Source organism: Orcinus orca, chromosome 17 (assembly GCF_937001465.1).
Source record: "Orcinus orca chromosome 17, mOrcOrc1.1, whole genome shotgun sequence".
In the NCBI taxonomy this organism is placed as follows: domain Eukaryota; kingdom Metazoa; phylum Chordata; class Mammalia; order Artiodactyla; family Delphinidae; genus Orcinus; species Orcinus orca.
In genome coordinates this window covers 75,227,953-75,247,404 of record NC_064575.1, presented here as the reverse complement: position 1 = coordinate 75,247,404, position 19,452 = coordinate 75,227,953, and the positions used below count along the sequence as shown (strand labels likewise).

General features: G+C 52.9%; 1 long non-coding RNA gene across 3 annotated transcripts in view; it reads right to left on the bottom strand.

Moving 5' to 3' along the window:
- Positions 1–19,452, bottom strand: part of LOC117199656 (uncharacterized) — a 372,975-nt gene that overhangs the window by 293,228 nt on the left and 60,295 nt on the right. For all 3 annotated transcript variants that reach the window (XR_007472596.1, XR_007472597.1, XR_007472595.1), the window contains one exon: positions 12,110–12,453. This is a non-coding gene — a long non-coding RNA (uncharacterized LOC117199656). The remainder of the gene's footprint in view (positions 1–12,109; positions 12,454–19,452) is intronic.

Genomic DNA, 19,452 nt, shown 5'->3' with positions numbered 1-19,452 from the left:
CGAAGAGTAGCCCCCGCTTGCCGCAACTAGACAAAGCCCACGCGCAGCAATGAAGACCCAATGCAGCCGATTAATTAAATTAAAATAAAAAAGAAAAGAAAAGAAAATAGGAAGGGATTATTAGACTTCTTTGTCGACCTTCTTCAAGCATGACCATTTCAGGTCAGGATTTCACACCTGCCCCACAAAACGGAGGTCCCTACCCCCAGTCTGCAGATCAGGACACCAAAGCTCAGAGAGGCCCAGGCAACAGAGCAGGTTCCAAAGCTAGGAAATGTGTTAAGGAACAAAAACCAGCTTCAGAAGCATCACCCCGTTGTGCATGTTTTCATCACTCCACACCTCTCAGCACCCCCATCACCCCATCGCCCTCCCCAAACAGCCAGGGGACACCCACACCCCGCGAACCGCTCCCCCAGCCCTAACGTAGCAGAGCTGGCCTCGAGGCAGGGTCGAGATTGGACATGGTGCGCGGGAGCCTCGGGGCTGGCCCCATAAGCACAGCCTCTGCGCCCCCCGCCCCGCCTCCAATTAGAAAAACCTCCTGCCGCTCTCAGTCTCGAGCTGCAGGCACAGGGTGAGTCCCAGCCTCGGGGACAATCCCAGAACAACAATCCTAGAAGCGAAAGAGCTCGGAGGGCCCTGTTTCTGTCTGGTTCCAAAATCCTTTGGCCAAACAGTTTCCCCGCAACCTCTGCTCCAGATGGCTGGTCACTGCCTCCCAGAGGGTAATCCCTGTGTCTCTGCAGGGGCTGCCCATTGCCCGGCTTTCCACCATGCAGGCCTCCCCATTCCTGGACCCCCATACCCGACCCCACACACCAGGCCCCCTAAGGACAGCACTGACCCCCAGCAGAGCTCCCAGCGGTTCTGAAAGGTCCATCCCGCCCACTGAGCTCATAAATGAAAAGCAGTGTCCATGGGTCACTCCCCAGACAGCTCCCTCCCCATATTAAATCTGCATGCGCCAGCTCAGGAAACCATCCCGAGTGTGGGAGGGTAGTACTGCTCCCATTTTGCAGCTGGGGAAACTGAGGCTCGGAGAACTGCCCGGTCTAGGGTCACCTGCTCATAAGTAACAAGGCCATGGTGCAAACGCAGGCTTCCTCACTCTGAGACACACCATTTTATTAATCCCCTTTTATACTGGTTTCCTGCCATCTCATCTGATTTAGGGAGGGGGAGGCATGTCCTTCTCAGACCAACCCTGAGAACACAGCAGACATTCACTTACAACCTCTGACTGGTACACAAGGGGAAAAGCAGCCTGCAGGATCCCATCCCCTTTAAATCTGAAAAGTCCCAACCGGGTCTCTGGAGAGCTCTGCATTCATCCACAAACACGAACTGGCCCCACGTTAAGGGCTTTGAGTACAAGGTGAGCCAAAACCTTGTCCTCCCACCAGAAACGCTCCCAGGCTCCTGGCAGAGACAGACCCACGCGGCAGAAGCATATCAGAGAAAAGAGCACACAGGACAGAGCAGCTGGCTGTGCCAGGGGAGCCAGGAGGCCCTGCAGACCCCCCAGCTGGGCTCAAAGCCAAGACCAGCAGGGACTGGCAGAGGTGGAACGCCTCCCAGAAGATCTGCCATCTCCTCTCACCACCGGTGATGGTGGTGCCCTTCACCCCCTTGTGACAGTGGCCCTCGGACAGTGGCGGCTCTCCCATCTAAAAATTCCACCTGGACGTTTTTAACCAGAAGTCCCACCTCGGATTCAGAACTGCCTGGAACGCTACAGGACTGACAACGCACAAGTCACACGGACCAACTCTCCAAACTGCAGACCGCCTTGAAAACACGAAGCCCAGCTCGCCCGAGACCAACGGTGTGTGGAAGACGGAAGTTTGGTTGGGTTTCATGGAGTCGTAGCCCACGTCGCCTCAGCATATTACCCAGAAGAAAAAGAAAGGAAAGAGGCAAATGCCAAAAAGATGAAGCAGCCGCAAAATGCAGATAGACAAGAGCCTGAAGGATGCGGGGCCACAGGATAAGTGAAATGGCATTTCCTCCTTAGTCACTGGCAGGCACGGGCCCAACTCCAGGCCGGCGAGGCCGCTGGAGCCACGTGAATCGGCCCCTTGTTCCTGGGAGAGAAACTGAATCCGGAAGAAGCTGGGGTGGAATGTGCCCATTCCTGCCCCATCTTCCTCTTCCTCAGCTCCCACCCCTCCCCCCCCACCCGCCCCCTCCAAACACCCCCATATTCCCCATAAACCCCTGCCTCGGAAAATCCAAAATCCATGATCCCTCGGCTGATAACTTTGAAAAAAAAAAAAATCCTTTAAAAGGCAAGAACTCCCAGAAAAATCCAAAGATTTCACATTATCTTCCTGCAGCCCAGGCTTCCTGACCCAAATCTGGTCATTTGAGTCATCTCCTAATAATCCAGGAGTCGTCCACTATATGACCTGAATTGTCTGCTGTAGGGGTTTTTTTGTTCCCACAGTCCTGCCTGCCCCACCCCGTCTCCCCTGTGGCCATGGGAACAACATGCCCCCAGCAAGCCAGCAGAGCCAGGGTTACAACTTCCTGTCCTCCCCAAGTGCCGGCCAGCAGGTCGTGACTTCCGGAGACACCGCGGGAGAACCAGGGACTGTAAATAGAGCAGGCTAGTGTCACTCCCATCAGGCACAGAGAGCCAGGCCCCCCGCAGGATCCCCTCTGTCCATCTGGGACCAGAGTCCTGGCTTTTCCCGCGATGCGTTTTGACATTTCTGGGACAGGGAGCAGGCAGCCTGGGGAACCTGGTCAGGTCCCAGGGAAGGTCAGAATCCCAGCTTCAGCCTTACTCGCTGGGTATGTGAACCCATCTGAGCCTGCGTGTTCAAACCTGTGATGTTAGATTCGGATAGCATTTACACCTGTCGGGGTGGCTGGGAGAATTAGTTCCATCTTGGCACATCGCGGGAACTCAACAAAGGGTAACAGATACCCAAGCACTGTACCATCAGTGCCTACACATCGACCCCTGCTATGCCCACTGTGCCAGACGTGACCACTTGACAGAACGTTTGAGAACAAGACTCAAACATTATACCATAGAAGCATCAGGAAAGCACTGGCTTCTCCAGGCAGCAAGAAAAGAGTCCTCCCCTTCATGCCCCGCATCCTGACACCTGGGAGCACAGGACGCCCGATGTGTCCGTAAGTGTTTCCTCACCTACTCACCACACCACAGTCTGCTTAGCCTGAGCCTGAATTTCCCCTAATTTCCCCTTTCACCATTATTTGTGTTGCTATCGAAGCATTTATCAACCTCAGGAAGATGCAAAACACCAATGCTATCTGAATTCAAACGCAATGTCAACTTGGAAACCTCAAAGCCACGTGGAGGTGGTGCTACCTAGGGAGCAGATGAAGCCTCAGGACGGCAGTGCAGCAACCTGTGGCAAGGCTGAAAGTGTGCCTACGCCATGCCCTGCGTCCCTGGGGACACCTACGCGTGTACCTGGAGATGTGTGCAGGGAAGCTCACCCCAGTGTTGCCTGTGGCCGCAGAAACCTGGAAACAGCCCAAAGTCTACCACGAGGGGCGTGAAGGACCAGCCACAGCGGCGGCATCACCCAAACATAATGAGGGGTGAAAGGAGCGAACTGCAGCCATCACACCCTACATCACGCCACTTCCACAAGAATTTCAAGTATCCAAAGGGTGCTCGAATGCCCTCCAGACAGACCAAGTTCAGAAGAGTGGTACTTCTGTGAAGGGAAGGAAATGGAATGGGAGAAGAGGCCCTACAAACGTCCAAACGTCCATTTTATCTCTAGTTTGTTTGTGTTTTTTTTTTTTTTTTTTGCGGTACGCGGGCCTCTCACTGCTGTGGCCTCTCCCGTTGCGGAGCACAGGCTCCGGACGCGCAGGCTCAGCGGCCATGGCTCACGGGCCCAGCCGCTCCGCGGCATGTGGGATCCTCCCGGACCGGGGCACGAACCCGCATCTCCAGCATCGGCAGGCGGACTCTCAACCACTGTGCCACCCGGGAAGCACTCATCTCTAGTTTTTTTTTAATATCTACAAAAGCAATGATCCAAAGCAAACACGCAACATCACGTGACACTTGTTAATCCTGGGGGTGGGAACAGGGTCATTGATAAGTGGCCCTTTGTGGCTTCTTGGTTTGTGTTTCAGATCTGGATGACTCACATCATGCAAAGAAACCCCCAAACGCAGCAGAGTCACCGAGAAGGACGGAGCGGAGCAGAGAGCTGGGGGCACCCAGAGCACCCCCAGAGCACTGCTACTTTAAAGGGGGCCGGGGCTGCCTGCATCCCGAACACGCCTCAGCGGTCCAGTGCCACTTGGCCTTAACCCTCTGGCATGTGCTCGACCCAGTCACCTCCGCCCCCTTCACACTCCCTCCCCAGGAATCAGGCTCAGCCACCAACGCTGGGCTCTGCCACTCAACCAGACACGGCTACGCTGCCCAGCCCTCAGGCACCTTCCCAGTGGTGACTCACCCGGTCCTCTCAACAAGCGCACGAGGGGCACAAGGCAAGGACCGCCCCTTCAGTGAAAGGCGCGGAGCTGAAGCCTCAGAGAAGTCCGAAGAACAGCGTGAGCTGACTCAACGACTGGAAAACAGGACAGTCTCAGAAGCAATCCGCCTCGCAAATCTGGCCCAAGTCCGGGGTTTACTCTGCGTCAGGTTCCGAGAAGGGGGACTAACCACCAGCTGGGTTTTAGACTGAGGTCATCTAAATTTCACAATAACCAGCTTCACAGAGGAGGCGATGAAGGCCCAGAGAGGCCAAGCATCCTCCCCAAGATTACACAGCCAGGAAACACCAGATTTTTCTAACACACCCCCATCACCTCCCTGGAGCATTTCTCCATCAGGAAAATTCGCTTTCTGACGAGCATCCTCATATTCCCCGAACATGCAACAAGGCGTTTCCAGGGCCCCTGGGTGAGCAGAAAGCTGGGGACTTGTCCTGGCTCATGTTTATTTGTTTACGTCATCGACGTCATCGTCATCGCCAAAGCCAGTCCTGAACCTCTGAGTGACTCAGAGACCTCACCGGGAGCAGCTGCTCTTTGGCTGGAGCCAGATAAGCCTCCACGGGGGAGATGGGGAGGCTCAGGGCCGTTCCTGGTAACTAGGTGGAGCCGACCCCCTCTCCCCAGAAATCCCCACCCCCATGCGGAGTCATAGACGGTAGCAGATAGGTAGACGGGAGGGAAAGACCCCACTGCCAGCAACTGCCCTGCAAAACCAGCTATGAGCATGGCTGACACTTTAACAGGACCAAGAAAGGGGAACCAAGCTTCCCCCCACCACCATGGGTGCCAGGAAGGGGACAGGTGAGAAAAGAGAGCAACCAGGGCAGATGGGAACGCAAGCGCAAAGCCAAGGCCCCGAAGCTCCTCGGGGGCCCACCATAGCCACCCGAGTCCCAGAGTGGCAGACACAGACAGAGCTGGACTCCAGCCTCCAGCGTCCTAAGCTATGGCACGTCACTGCCTAGCTCTGGCCTCCAAAGCCTTTTCCCTGAAGGTTCTATAAAGCAGAGGCAGACAGCATCTCCTGAAACTGCAGCCACCCACAAAAGCGTGTTCTCTTTATCCTACACCCCTAGTCCTAACTGAATAGAATGTATGGGTTCTAATGTCAGAATAATGAAGAAAATGTTCCCCCTTTTTTTTAAGGCAGCCGAGTCTCCTTTCAAACTTCTCACACAGCCCCTCACTCTGCCCCTCCTTTGGAGAAATTGAGAATCATTCCCCAGCTTTCTCAAATATGCTCCCCTTCTCCCCCGATGGCCTGCCCTGCCTCTCACATTAGCCAGGTTAAACAGGCGCCACAGGGAAGAGGCTCAAACTCACCCACGCTGACCCAGGCTTCCAGCGGCCAAGGCCATGGCCCTGCCCCACTGCGTGAGAAATTTTTTGTGTAGTAGCTATAAACCTTCCATTGCCTCCAAACCCGCTCAGGGATAACAGGGTGTTGGGGAAAGGGTGAGAGGTCAAACAGAGACCCTCCTGGAATCTGCCCCCTTCATTAACTTTGGAATTCCGCAGGCCAGTGTTTTCTCAAGCCTTTTTACACTAAACACTCACCCAGGAGGAGGGGACGGCCATTCTCACACTTCAGGCTCCAGCTGAAAAAGCCAGGACCTGGCTTCCTGGGATGAGGGAGGGCCAGCAGCAGCCCCTGGGCCCCCACGGGGAGGAGCTAACACTGAAGGAGCAAATACTCAGGTAAGAACTAGAGATTCAGTGGTGTTATGGTCCTGACTTTGCCTATGATGAACGTGAGGCTCAGAGAGGTTTAGGAACTACAGCAAGGTCACACAGCTATGAAACAGCAAAGTTTCACAACCTGGCTGTGTTTTGCTCCAAAGACCGCCGTCTTCCAACAACTGCAGCTCTCAGCCAAAGGAGGGCAAGGATCTCCCAGTCGGTCCCAGGCACCCTGTGAGGTAGGATCTGGGCGCCCGGGCCTGCCACTCAAATTAGCACTGAGGCCTGTGTGTAATTCCAGGGCTGGAAAGAGCATCCAACACTGAAAACACTCCTGTGAAATGACACCCTGAAGAGTCACCAAGATGACCCCTTGCTAACGCTGCAGCCCCTGCCACAATGCACGTGTCTTTAGGTTGTACTGTGGGTCAGAGCATCAGAGGATGGCACGTAATAAGCCTTCAACAAATGTCTGCTATGCAAACGGTAAGAGAACCAGCAGTGTGAAGGTCTTTTGGATTTTCCGTAAAACCCCAAAGAAAGTACCATCCACATGCTGCTTAACGAGCCTCATATAAAGACTACATCTTGTAACAAGTTTTCTTTAGTGTTTATATCCAGGAGGAGTCTCTCACTTTCAAAGACAAACAGGTTTCCTTCATTTATACCAAGGGGCAAACTATAGCCTGTAGGCCCTTTGCCATTTCTTTTTTTTTTTAATTAATTTATTTATTTTTGGCTGCACTGGGTCTTCATTGCTGGTGTGGGCTTTCTCTAGTTGCGGCGAGCAAGGGCTACTCTTTGTTGCAGTGCGCGGGCTTCTCATTGTGGTGGCTTCTCTTGTTGCGGAGCACAGGCTCTAGGCGTGTGGGCTTCAGTAGTTGTGGCTCGCTTCAGTAGTTGTGGCCCACGGGCTTAGATGCTCCATAGCACGTGGGATCTTCCTGGACCAGGGCTCGAACCCGTGTCCCCTGCATTGGCAGGGGGATTCTTGACCACTGCACCACCAGGGAAGTCCCTATTTCCAGTTCTTATAAATAAAGTTTTATGGGAACACAGCCATGTCCATTCATCTACATACGGTCTATGGCTGCTTTCCAGACACAAAGGCAGAACTGACTAGTAGTGACAGAACTGTACAGCCCACAAAGCCAACGATATTTACTACTCAACCCTTGAGAGAAAAGGTTTGCCAAGCCTTGAGTTAGACACAAATATAATCTAGTCAGTGTGTCGTGCTAACCAGGAACTCAGAGCTAAACTTACTGTTCAATATTAGTAACTCACGCATCCTCAATGGTCTTTATTTCCATAGGTCTGTATGTTTTGATCCTCTAACTCCATTTTAACACTTGATTTAAAAATAGCGAATAATCCCTGAGTGCTGATTATATGTCAGGCACTGAAGTAAGCCCTTCAGTATGATCTCTTATTTAATTCTCACAATAAGCCCATAGGGTAGGTAGTATTTATCCCCTATTTACTGAGGAGAAATGAATGAAAAAAACATGAATGAATGAGTCATGGATTGATTGCATAGCGGTGATATTTACTACTTCATAATCCAATCCCAGAGAGTAAGACAGGAGTTGATTGGAAAACTTTGGTGCTCAATAAGTAGAATAGAGTTGGCAGAGCTGAGATCAGCTGACTTTGTCAATTCGAGCAGAATTATAGGATTACAAAGCACTATCATTCCGAGATTCTTTTTGTTTTCAATCTAGTTTCAGACTGAGCTGTGCAATCGTTTCATCATGAATCTTCTGGATTTAGGGAGGATCACAGTGGACTAAACAGCACAGTGACATAGAGCTACTCAGGTCAGTCTGAGGAACACTCTGTCTCCAGTGATGTGGCCGGGGCCACACAGCCAAAGTGCCACCAGTCGAAGCAAGGACATGTGCTCCAAATTTAGTGCTCTGCAGGAGGGCTGTGTCCACATGTTGCTACCTTAACATTTTTGCAAAACTGACCTTTTTGTAACTTACATAACTACATCCTAAGCAGTAATATCCGAAAAATCACACGTCTCCTATGCCAATCATGGTCTTTTTCTAATTCAAGTTAAAATAAATATAAAACAATTTTTTTAAGTTTGCCCCTCTATAACCTAGAGGCACCTTGTACACCTCACTGCACTCTTGAGAACCACAGGCCAAGCAGGAGCAGGGAGGCTGAATGCTGACAGATAGGAGGGCATGCCAGCTTCTCCGCGCTCTCCTGAGATAATCTTGGTAGTTTTCTGGATCTCTCTGAACCTCAGTTTCTTCATGTGTAAAAGTGGGGTTCCACCCACTTCCCCAGGTTGGAAGATTAATCAAGCTTTGATAAACACCATCCGTTAAGCAACCCCATGGCTGTTCAGTGACAAGCCTGGTCTCCAGACTCAGCCTGTGTGGACCCCAGGAGCCCAGGCCCCGCCACGGGAGAACAGGTCCAGGCTGCTAAGCCATCTCCAGGAATGCTGGTTGGGGTGTCCGTGGAGGTGGGGGGTAGCCCTGCATCCCCCAGACCCTCCCCCGTCAACTAGAATGTGTGCTATCAATCACCACGAGGGCCTATCAGTTAATTAAATTTTAGAAAAAAAAGGTCGGGCATGCTCTAGCAGCAGCCTGGGGTAACAGGGCTCAGAGAAAAATGGGTTCTTCCAAGCAGCTAAAAACAGACTTGTGAGATGATATTAGGCCAAGCAGAAATGCGAACTGGCCACACAATTGCAAAGGAAAAACTGGAGGAGCCGATGTGGACCCAGAAAATGGCAGCATAGCAGCAGCGCCAGGCCCACCAGGACCGACAGCACCAGAGGCATCCTGGCTTACACCTGTCTTCCCAGAGCAAGTGCTGCTGCCTTCACTCCCAGGCTAGAAGAGAAATTAGACAGTCTCCCTAGCAATGAGGATACCAAGGCCCAGAGAAGGGAGGCGATCTGCCCGAGGTCACACAGTCACTGGGGGCTGAGAAGGGAGTAGAAGTTGTGTCTCTCAGTTCCAAGCTGCGTGAACCAGCGGCTTTGGAATCAGTGAGAACTGTGTTCCAATCCTGCCTGTGTTCCCTGGGGGAGACCTGCTTTGCCTGTCTGGGCTCCCAGTTACTTCAGCACTAAAAGAGACTGTTCTAGTGCCCACCCCATAGGTCTGGTCTGGGGCTGGAATGGAATAAGGTCTGACACGTGCCCTGCACAGCACGTGGCTTAACAAATGGCGATTATTCCTACATCTGTGCCCGCAGGGTGCAGCCTCGCAGACACGGGGCAGCTGCTCGGAGCAGCCAGAGAGGGGGGAAAGCGGGCATCTTACTTCTCGCCGTGACCATTCTGTGCCTTCTGGTGCCCGAGCCCACCCACCCCCTCCCGGGAGGAGCGTGAGATAACCCAGACCACCACAATGGGGTTATTCTAGGGAGTAACTGATAAAAGGAGAAAAAGCAGGGCTGCGGGCCATGTGATAAGTGAGGGCGCAACTCTGCAGCAGGAGGGCGCGGGGAGATGGCAGAAGACATGCGAGGGGCCTGGGAGGGCAGAAGCGGAAGGGGCAGTGCTGTGCCTCGGTGTCCCCACTCACTTGCCTAGCTGAACCCCTCACGTCCCTAGGAAGAGCTCTGATGGCCATTGCAAGCCCAGCCCAACCTCCCAACCCTCCAAGGACCCCCAGACCCTCAAGTGTCCACCCCGGAGGACTCCTCTCCCTGTCCTGCTTGGTCGTGGACAGCAGCGAGCATAGCAACTGTCACCAATTCCTCCCAGCAGACCGTGGACCCCTGGGGGCTGTACTGTGACCCCAACCACACCTGGTCCTGCCGCCCAGCATGAGGCCTGCTTCCTCCATACAGGGAGCACAGAGTTCTTACTGAAAGCCTGTCTCTCCCAGGTGACAAAGAGGAACCCCGACCTAAGGACCCCAGGAGCATTCCACAGCAGGCAGTGCTACACACACACACACCACACACACACGCACCACACACAACACACACACACACCACACACAACACACACACCACAAACACCACACACACACCTCACACACACAACACACACCACAAACACACACACAACACACACACCACAAACACAACACACACACCACAAACACACACACATACAAACACACCTCACACACCACACAAACCTCACACACCACACGCACACCACACACAACACACACACCACAAACACCACACACACACCTCACACACACAACACACACCACAAACACACACACAACACACACACCACAAACACAACACACACACCACAAACACACACACATACAAACACACCTCACACACCACACAAACCTCACACACCACACGCACACCACACACACAACACCCTTCTCAGCCTCCTGCTCTGCCTTCTCTTGGATAAATAGCCTTGGGCAAGTTACACAGCCGCTCAAAGCTCTCAACTGTAAGATGGGCACACTGCTGTCCGCCGGGGGAACTGCTGGGCTGACCAAGTTACACAGATGCTCAAAAAGCGTGTCTCCCTCTAGTCTGTCTTTTCACAGCCGCCGAAAGAAATCACAACCTGATTTCTGTGAATCACCACCTGATCTGATCGACTACGATGCAGTAAATAAGAGGCCTGCTGTGTGTTTAGGCTGTGAACAAGGCACACAGGTCTCCTGACCTCAGCTTACCTCCTAGGGTGGGAGAAAGAGAGGAAATCAAATACCTTGCCTAAGTGGTTATAATATCACGACGCGTGGCGGAGCCGTGGACCAGGACAGCGGGGAATAACCAGAGGGCCACTACTTCCACGAGGAGGTCAGGGAAAGCCGTGCTCACAAGTGCCGTCGGGTCTGAGTGGAACCGGAAAGAACGCAACCAAAATCGAACCCCAGGCACCGCCCCTTGTGCCGTCCTGGCAGCCAAGTGCCAGGTGGTCCCAGGTGGCCTGAGCGCACGGGGCACTGGCTGTCGGAGCCGCCACTCTCCTGTGGGCAGCACAACGCTAAGGCAACATCCCTCAGAGCCACCAACCTCACGGCTGCCTGGTCAGGACAGCTTGTCAACTGCAGAACTGCCGCAGTCCTCCGTCGCCGGGCCCAAGTCCGGCCACTCGCTCCCTCTCGCGGACAGAAGGCCCCTTTCCCTTGCCTGCTGCCGGCCGGCCGCTCGGCCTTCCCGTGGGCTCTGGGGACGGGGACCTTTGATCAACTGTCCACGCCAACCAGCAGTTCCCAGTTCAAAGGCCAGCACAGCCCACCTGGCTCTGCTCAGAAAGACTTCCAAGGCCCAAGCAACACCCCTCCTTCCTGGAAGCCTTCCCCCAGGCAGCTGTGAGTGACCTTCCCTACCACGTGCTGAGCATCTGCTGTGCGCCAGACACGACACTGGGTGTCGGCACGTGCACGACTATTTTGGGACCAACACCAACCCTATGAAGGACGACGATGAGTCACCCCCACTGAGTAGAGAAGGGCAAGCAATCCAGGAGTCCCTTGTCCCGAGTCACTCCACAGACACGATTCACAGATTCCAACCCAGGCCCGTCTGGCTCCACAGGAACCCAGCGGTGCCTGCAGTGTCTTAACTCGCCAATGATCATGTCCTCATTCACCCTTTCTGCAGCAGGAGACGTGCCAGGCACTATACAGTGTCTTGGAGACACAGAGCCACACAGAAGAGGCCCCGGCCTTCAAGGCACGTATGATCTGGTAGATGAGAACAGACACACGAACCGGGCAAATCAGTAGAGGGTGACAGGCACGATGACAACATCAGTGACGGCTCCTTGGAGGCAACTTTCCATTTCCATCTGTCCCACACACACACCCACCATGATGCCAGACACACAGAGCGAGCTCGTTAAATGCCAGCCCCTTCTGAGAGCCGGCCACGTGGTGGTGACCTCGCACCTGAAGCCCAGGTGGGTGCTGGACAGAACACGCGGGAGATACGTGAACAAGGAGAAGGTGGGCCTTACGTTTCATAGGGAGCCCCCAAGGGAGCTGGCAGAGCCCCAACCGAACATTCCTGTCGGCAGCAAAGGCAGGAAGCTTCAGTCCTCCGTCCACCAGGGGCATCCGGGCTGCAGGAATCCGCGAGGCACTCAGCCAGGGCCTTCCCAAAACCACCTTTAGCATCCAGAAATGGGGCGGTGTGTGTCATTGGAGAGAGGGCTTCCACCAGCGTTATTCCTCAGGCGGCCGAGAATCACTGTACATCCACACGGCTCAGAAAAGCCTTCAGGGAAGCTCCACGCAGCTGACAGGCGCGGCCATCACGAGGGACCATCTTTTTAATTCCGTTCTGGTCAAAAGATCAAGCCTGGGGATGGGAAGGAGAAAAATCGACCTTGTTACAATCACGGACCCAGAGCAGCAGTTACTCTTCCTTCCTTATGTTTGACCTAAGACGTTGAGAGGGGAATCACTAAAAATAAGGCCCTGCAGCTCTGACACTAAAATAGAGGTGAGGCCAGAGACCGAGGGGGAGTGTCCTACAGGCACCAGAGCCCTCTCACCAAGGGAACTTTCTACTGCTTAGGGTTCCTCCTTAGGAACTATCCAAGTAGGGCAAAGGGGCTGAGGTACGCCCGTTATAAAGAGGACAGAAAGTTCCGGAAAGGTTAGGTGGCTGGCTTAGGGAGTGACCGGCACAGCCAGGCCTGGCACCCTGCCCTGGGCTCCCCTGCAGGGCCCAGAGGTCCCAGCTGAGGGGGTTTGGGGTCAGCTGGTAGGAAGTAGTTCTCTGTTTTCTTTTTAAAGATAACCGCAAAGCCTTGGCGTCCTTCCAGGCCTTGTCCTGTGCTATGAACGTCTTCAGGGGCAGGGCCTGGGGCCTGTTCCTTTTTTATTCATTCCTTCAGCAACTGCTGAGCGCCTACCAGGTACTCAGTACTGTTATAGCTATATGGGGAGACCTTGGTCTCCTAACCCGGAGTACTTAACTTACTCTAAAGATAACTGAAAAACAAACAGATGTGGGAGGGAGGGAGACGCAAGAGGGAAGAGATATGGGAACATATGTATATGTATAACTGATTCACTTTGTTATAAAGCAGAAACTAACACACCATTGTAAAGCAATTATACCCCAATAAAGATGTTTAAAAAAAAAAAACAACAGATGGATCCACAATGCTTAGGGGTGGGGGTTCAACAGCCACCTACCCACCCATGATAACAATACCTGCCCTTACGGAACAGCAGTCACCCTGCTAAAAGCTCTGGCCCCCATCTGATACAATCCCCAGCCACCCTGAGACTCCTGCCCTTATTTTCCAGATGAGGAAAGATAGCCATAGACAACTAGGAAGAGCAGAGCCCGAATCTGAGCCCAACCTGTCTCCTGAGTCTGCGCCCTGATCCGGGATGCCTACCCGAAGGGCCGTGGCTAAAACTTAGTTCCGGACGTTCCCCTGCACAGAATCCTCATTTAATCCTCACCACAACCCTACGCGTTATAGAACATTCTCATCTGACTTCAGAGATGAGAAAGCTGAGGCCCAGACAGCTTAAGCCACTCGCCCAAGGTCACACAGCTAGAAAAACCACAGAACAGGGATTTGAAATCAGGCAACCTGGCTCCAAAGCCCATGAGCTTGACCATTACGCCAACTGTCATCAACAGCAACCACTGCTGCAATTACACATTTTCCAATACTTAGTGGTAAAAGACAGCACAATTCATGAGCCTACAGTTCTGGAGGCCAGAAGTCCAACACAGGTCCCACTAAGCTAAAATCAAAGTGTCGGCAGGCTGTGTTCCTTTCTGAAGGTTCTAAGAAGAATCTGCTTCCTTGTCTTTTCCAGCCTCTAGAGGCTGCCCACATTCCTCGGCTAGTGGCCCTTCCCTCCATCTTCCTCTATCACAGCACCTCTCAGCCCGTTTCCATCATCTCATCTCCTCTAACTCTTCTGCCTCCCTCTTCCACTTTTAAGGTCCCATGAGATTACACTGGACCCACCCAGATGATCCAAGATAATCTATCTCAAGGTCCTGAACCTTAATCTTATCTGCAAAGTCCCTTGTGACAAGTAAGGTACCATATTCACAGGTTCTGGGGATTAGGACATGGGCATCTTTGGGGGTCATTATTCCATCTATCGTTGCAGCCATGCCAAAGGGCATCCATCCTCTGTGTTACTCATTCTTCAGCGACCAGAGGTCAAAGAGTGAGTCCCCTTGCTCCATTTAAACCGAACTGACACAGCTTTTAGACCCAAGAGAAAGATGGATTCAAAAGGAAGCTTAAATGTCTAAATGTCAGGCCCCAGGACAAAAGTACAGGAGAGTGGCTGAAACGTTAGAGTTGGAAGTCAAGCTACCAAATTCACTAGCTATGTTACTCGGGGGAAATATTTTTCACCCTTGGTTTCCTCATCTGTAAAATGGGAGTAAATCACATCTACCCACTTCTTGGCAGTGCTGTGAGGCTGACATGAAATAAGCAACATAAAGCACTCAGCACGTTGCTGGGCACACACTCAGGGCTCAGGGTCAGCCCGTATTTCACACATCAAATGGAGGCGGCCTCCCACCCATCGAGGGTGGTCTGTCCCAGGACCCCGCTCACAACCGCCCCTCTTTCTTCCTCGGCTCCGGCCCAGGAGCAGCACCGCACCAGAAAGTTAGGACCGGAGTCGGGTCGGCTGAAAGGGGCTGCTTACGGCAGGAGGGGGGCAGGGATTTACGGCACCAGCCCCGGTTAATGGCAGGGGAGGGAAGGGGGCACACAGTCTGTTAAATGTTTACTGAGGCCCACAGGCAAATATGAAGCCCAGTTTGTTTTGCTGGCCTTGGGTACATTAAAGCTCTGTCACCTGGGGAAGAGTTATTCCATGGTCTGTTGGGTATTACTGCAGCAAAGCGGTGGTCCCTGACCAGGGGCAGGGGCAGTGCCGACGTTCTCGCATGAAGGCAGCTCTGCCACGGACTCCACCTGCGAGAACTTAGGATGCAGGGCGCTGCACATCACGGCTTCTAGGACCATCAAACAGCAACCCTTCTCCCTCAGGGAGCAGTTCTGTTTCCTCTGCTAGGTGACTCCTTTTGGGTCATTTGCTCTTCCTGTAATGGATTAGCCAAAATAAAAAAAGCCAGGCAATACCCAGGACTGGCTTGGCTGGGGAAGTGGAATTTTCATACAAGCCGGTGCACAGACATTCTGAAGAAAGAAAGACAAACAACCACTTTGGGAAGCTGTTTTGCATTATCCACCAGAGCTGAATATATGCTTTACATATTCCACGCTTAGGTATAAACTCACAGAAATGTGTACCGATGTTCGCCAAAAGATATGCTGTCGGATGTTCATGGCAGCGCTACTCATGACAGCCACACACTGGAAACGACTCAAACGCCTCCCGGCAGGAGATTGGATACTACACACACACACACACACACACACACACACACACACACACACACACACAGGAATATTACAGAGCAACGAGAATGATCTACAACTGCACGTAGCATGTGAATACATCTCACAAATGTAATTTTGAGAGAAAGAAGCCAGACACAAGGGAATGCATTGTGATGTCATTTATATTAAAAACATAAACATGTCAACCTAATCTATGGACAAGGTTATCTGAGTGAGGGGGGGAAGGGACAGTCAGTGACGGGAAGGGGTCAGGAAGGGGCTTCTCACACGCTGGTAGTGTTCTATCCATCCCGGTGGCAGCTACACTGGATGTCTTATCAAGCTGTTTTATATGCTTCTGATATGTGTGCTTTTTTATGCATGTAACCTCAATAAAAAGTTAAGTAACATTTTTTTTTTAATGTCTCCCACGCAAGTACATTTGCTGGAATACTGAAGACGTGGCAACACCCGCTCAGGCCTGGGAATGGCCCCTTCTAGGTCTCTCTGCCTTGTATTTTCATGCCCTGCTGCCTTACAGCTGACCCTGCCCCAGGGAGGGTGATCAGGAAAACACTTCACAAATAAGCTCGCTCTGGCCTAGTGGCACGGAATTTGACATGGAATTGCCCCACAAGAAAATACAGCCCCTGGCCCGATTCTCTTGGTTGAGTCTTTCCCCTCTTAGCCTCTGCCTCTGTCAGGCCCAAATACGTCACTTCGTTCTTGACCGTCCCTACCAGGTATTTCCAACAGCTGACCGCTGCCCGGTAGTGAACATGCTGAAGAAGAACAAGAAACAGCCTGCCTCTATTTCCTACCCAACACCAAGAGAGCACCTTTCTAAAATACCAGCTTCCCCTAAAGATGGGACGCACAGAGGAGTGCTCTGGGAATAGGCAGGCTTAAGGGATCCTGGGTTGGCAGAGACCGGAATGCACAAAGCCAGGTCACGCAGCCCCCGGCGCCGACACTGGGAGAGAAACACAGTCTCTCTGACTGTGATGGTGGGAGCCAGAGAGCGTGTCTCCTAGTGGGTGCCTGCCTGGCTTCCAAGCTCTCTCTCTGCTTCTGGGTCTCCTGGACTCCGGGTGTATGTTTTCCCTCTCTTGCAGCAGTGATCAGTCAGAGTGTTCATTTTAGTAGGAGCAAGAGTCAGCAGATGCTGACCGCGCCACCTCTGAAAGCTGCCGGGGCGGGGAGGGGGGCCAGCTGTGGGGAGGAGGGACCGGTTCCCCAAGGGGAGGATCCAGTGGGTAAAGCTCGCACCATCTTAGCTGGCCTCGCTCTCTCTCAGGTACGCGAGACTCCATCAACACGGACGCTACCACGCAGGTGTCTGCTTTATCTTTTTCTGAGGAAGGGAGTGGCGGCAACTTCTCCAGCCGTGTCCGTATTATCTCTCAGTGATGCCCCGAGAGCTGGGGCCTGCCCAACTGGGGAGATAAATCGAGATTTGTCCCCAGGGAAAGCGGCAGCTGTCCGACTGCTGACTGACTCTATTTTTGCTTCGTTTCAGTTTCTCCCCAGTGTGTGCTGGGATGATACGGATCAGCTGCCTTGGAATTTCCAAGCCTTCCAGCCCATGCTCCCCCACTCGCCCCCATCCCACTCGCCCAATTCCTCATTCAGGGGATGGGGGCTCGGGGGCCAGATAAACCCGGGTGGGAATCGCAGTGGGGTCAGTCGCTCGCTGGCCACGGGCACAGCCCTTAGGCTCTTTGGAAGTGTTTCCTCACCTGTTGAATGAAAACGAGGAATCGAAACGCATGTCCCCTGGGGTTCATATGTGGAGGAGACTGTATACAAAATGCTCAGGGCCCAGACCTGCCCACGGGGGCTCCTGACTCAGCAGAAAGTCAGCATCACCTCAACCGTCCTGATCAGCCAGTACTGTTGCTTGGGAGATGCAGACTGAGCCCCGCCCCACTCATCAAAGTCAGCAACGGACTGAAGTTCCTCTGCACTGAACCATCTAAGGCCAGGTACCTCCACCTCCACCTCCACCGATTAGAGCCATTCTTCAAAAATTCTGACATTCGGGTCCAGCCAGGCTCCTGGAGACCTGCAGAGCCCTTGAGAACCCCGCAGAGGTTCAATAAATGTTGGCTGGAATAGTTAAGTGACTAATCATAACTGCACATTGAATGCTCACGATGTCCGGCATGGTGCTAGGAGCTGGAAATCACATCAGTCAAGAAAGACAGTATCCCTACCTTCAGGGAGCTCTCAGGCTACACCAAGAGATCCAGAGATATGAACGGGCAGATGGTGCATGGCCGCAATCGGATATGCTGGTGATGGCCGGGCACCCGTGGCAGGGCAGTGGGTGCTCAGCAGAGGAGGAGAGGCTGGACCACACTGAATGTGAGAGGCCCCAGCATGTCAGAGCACAAGAAACCTTGCAAATAATCCGGTTCCTCACTGAACAGCTGAGAAACAAGGCCCAGAGAGGTAAAGTGACTTGCCCAGGGTGGCCTAGCTAAGACCTGCGCGATGCAGAATAAGAAGCAAATCTTGAGCGAAAAGGGTGGGCTGGGCACACGATGCCTGGGAGAGGCACTGCTCCTGAAGCCAGCGTGACCAGAGGCCTAGCAGAGCAGGGCCATACCACCTGCAAGCTCGCTCCAAGAGCGCTGGTTGTCTTACGCTGTGTAACCTCAACAATGCTGTGAGGTAGTAAACTTGTTTTCAAAAGGGGACACTGGCACACAGCAAGCTGTACGCCCAAAGCCATGCAGGAGTCGGAGACCCTGAGATAGGAGCCCCGGCGCTCTCCCTCCACAGCCTTTTTTGCCTAACCACTAGGCTGTCCTGCCTTAGAAGGGGGATATGGAGGGAAAGACCGGGGGCAGGGTGACAGGATAAGAAGGTTCTGGAAGATAGAGCTGGGGAGGGCTCTTGGGAGTTTGGTCGCTAGAAAATGCAACGAACAGAGACTCCCGAGGCATCAGTATCCACTGCCGGGAACTGACCAGAACGCCCCGGCCCAGTGACCTGTCGGTGGGTCCCGGGCTTTGCTCTTTCCCCGAGGTAAGTGTCTCCTGTTGCCCACAACATGCTGCTCCAGAAGGTTCCTCGTCAGAGTGGGACGTTTGCCCATCACATCATTCCCACCAGGCTCAGGGATGACAGGGTGGGAGTGCGGCAGTGGGTCTCCCCAAAATAACTGACCCCTGACTGCTCCTCCCCACCTGCAGGTGAGAAGACAAATGGTCCTGGAGAAACCTGGGAGCAGCGCCCACCCAGGTAGAACGTGATGACACCTCACTTGTCATAGACTGTCCTACAGACACACCTGTTTGGGGGGTACAGCTGTCTTGATTACAGATCCCTGGGATTACTTCACAATAGCTTTCTTTCTCATTAACTAGACCAGACCAGAGAGAAATAGCACCAGCAATTGTAAGAGAGACAAAGAGGCAGGCAGACAGACGGATGGATGGAAAGACAGACAGCAGGGTGGGCGGGAGGGAAGCCGTGCCCAGCAATGACCAGCGTTTTACAGACAAACAGACCAGGGTGAGAATTCTAGCTCCAGTGCTTACCAAGCAGCTGTGAAACCTTGAACTTCAGTTCTCTGAATCTACTTGCCTCCCTGCAAAACAGGTCCTGCCTTGCACAATTAGGCGGGAAATTAGAATTAACCTATACAAGCCCTTACACATAATAGGTCCTCAATAAAAGAAAACCTTCCATTTAATCAGCTCACCTCCATGGTCCTTTACACCCTGAAGGTCATTAAGACACTGAAATGAACTGAGAAAGCCATGAACACTTTCCTTCTACAAATGACAAGCCTTCAAAGTCTTTTTTTTTTTTTTTTTAAGTTCCTTCTGTTTGCTTTTGCTCATAAAGAACCGCAGGGAAAGGTCAGCAAAGACCCAACTGTCAGTCAAATCCCAGGAAGAAAGGGGACAAAGGGCCACGGAACTGAGCCACCCAACAGGGAC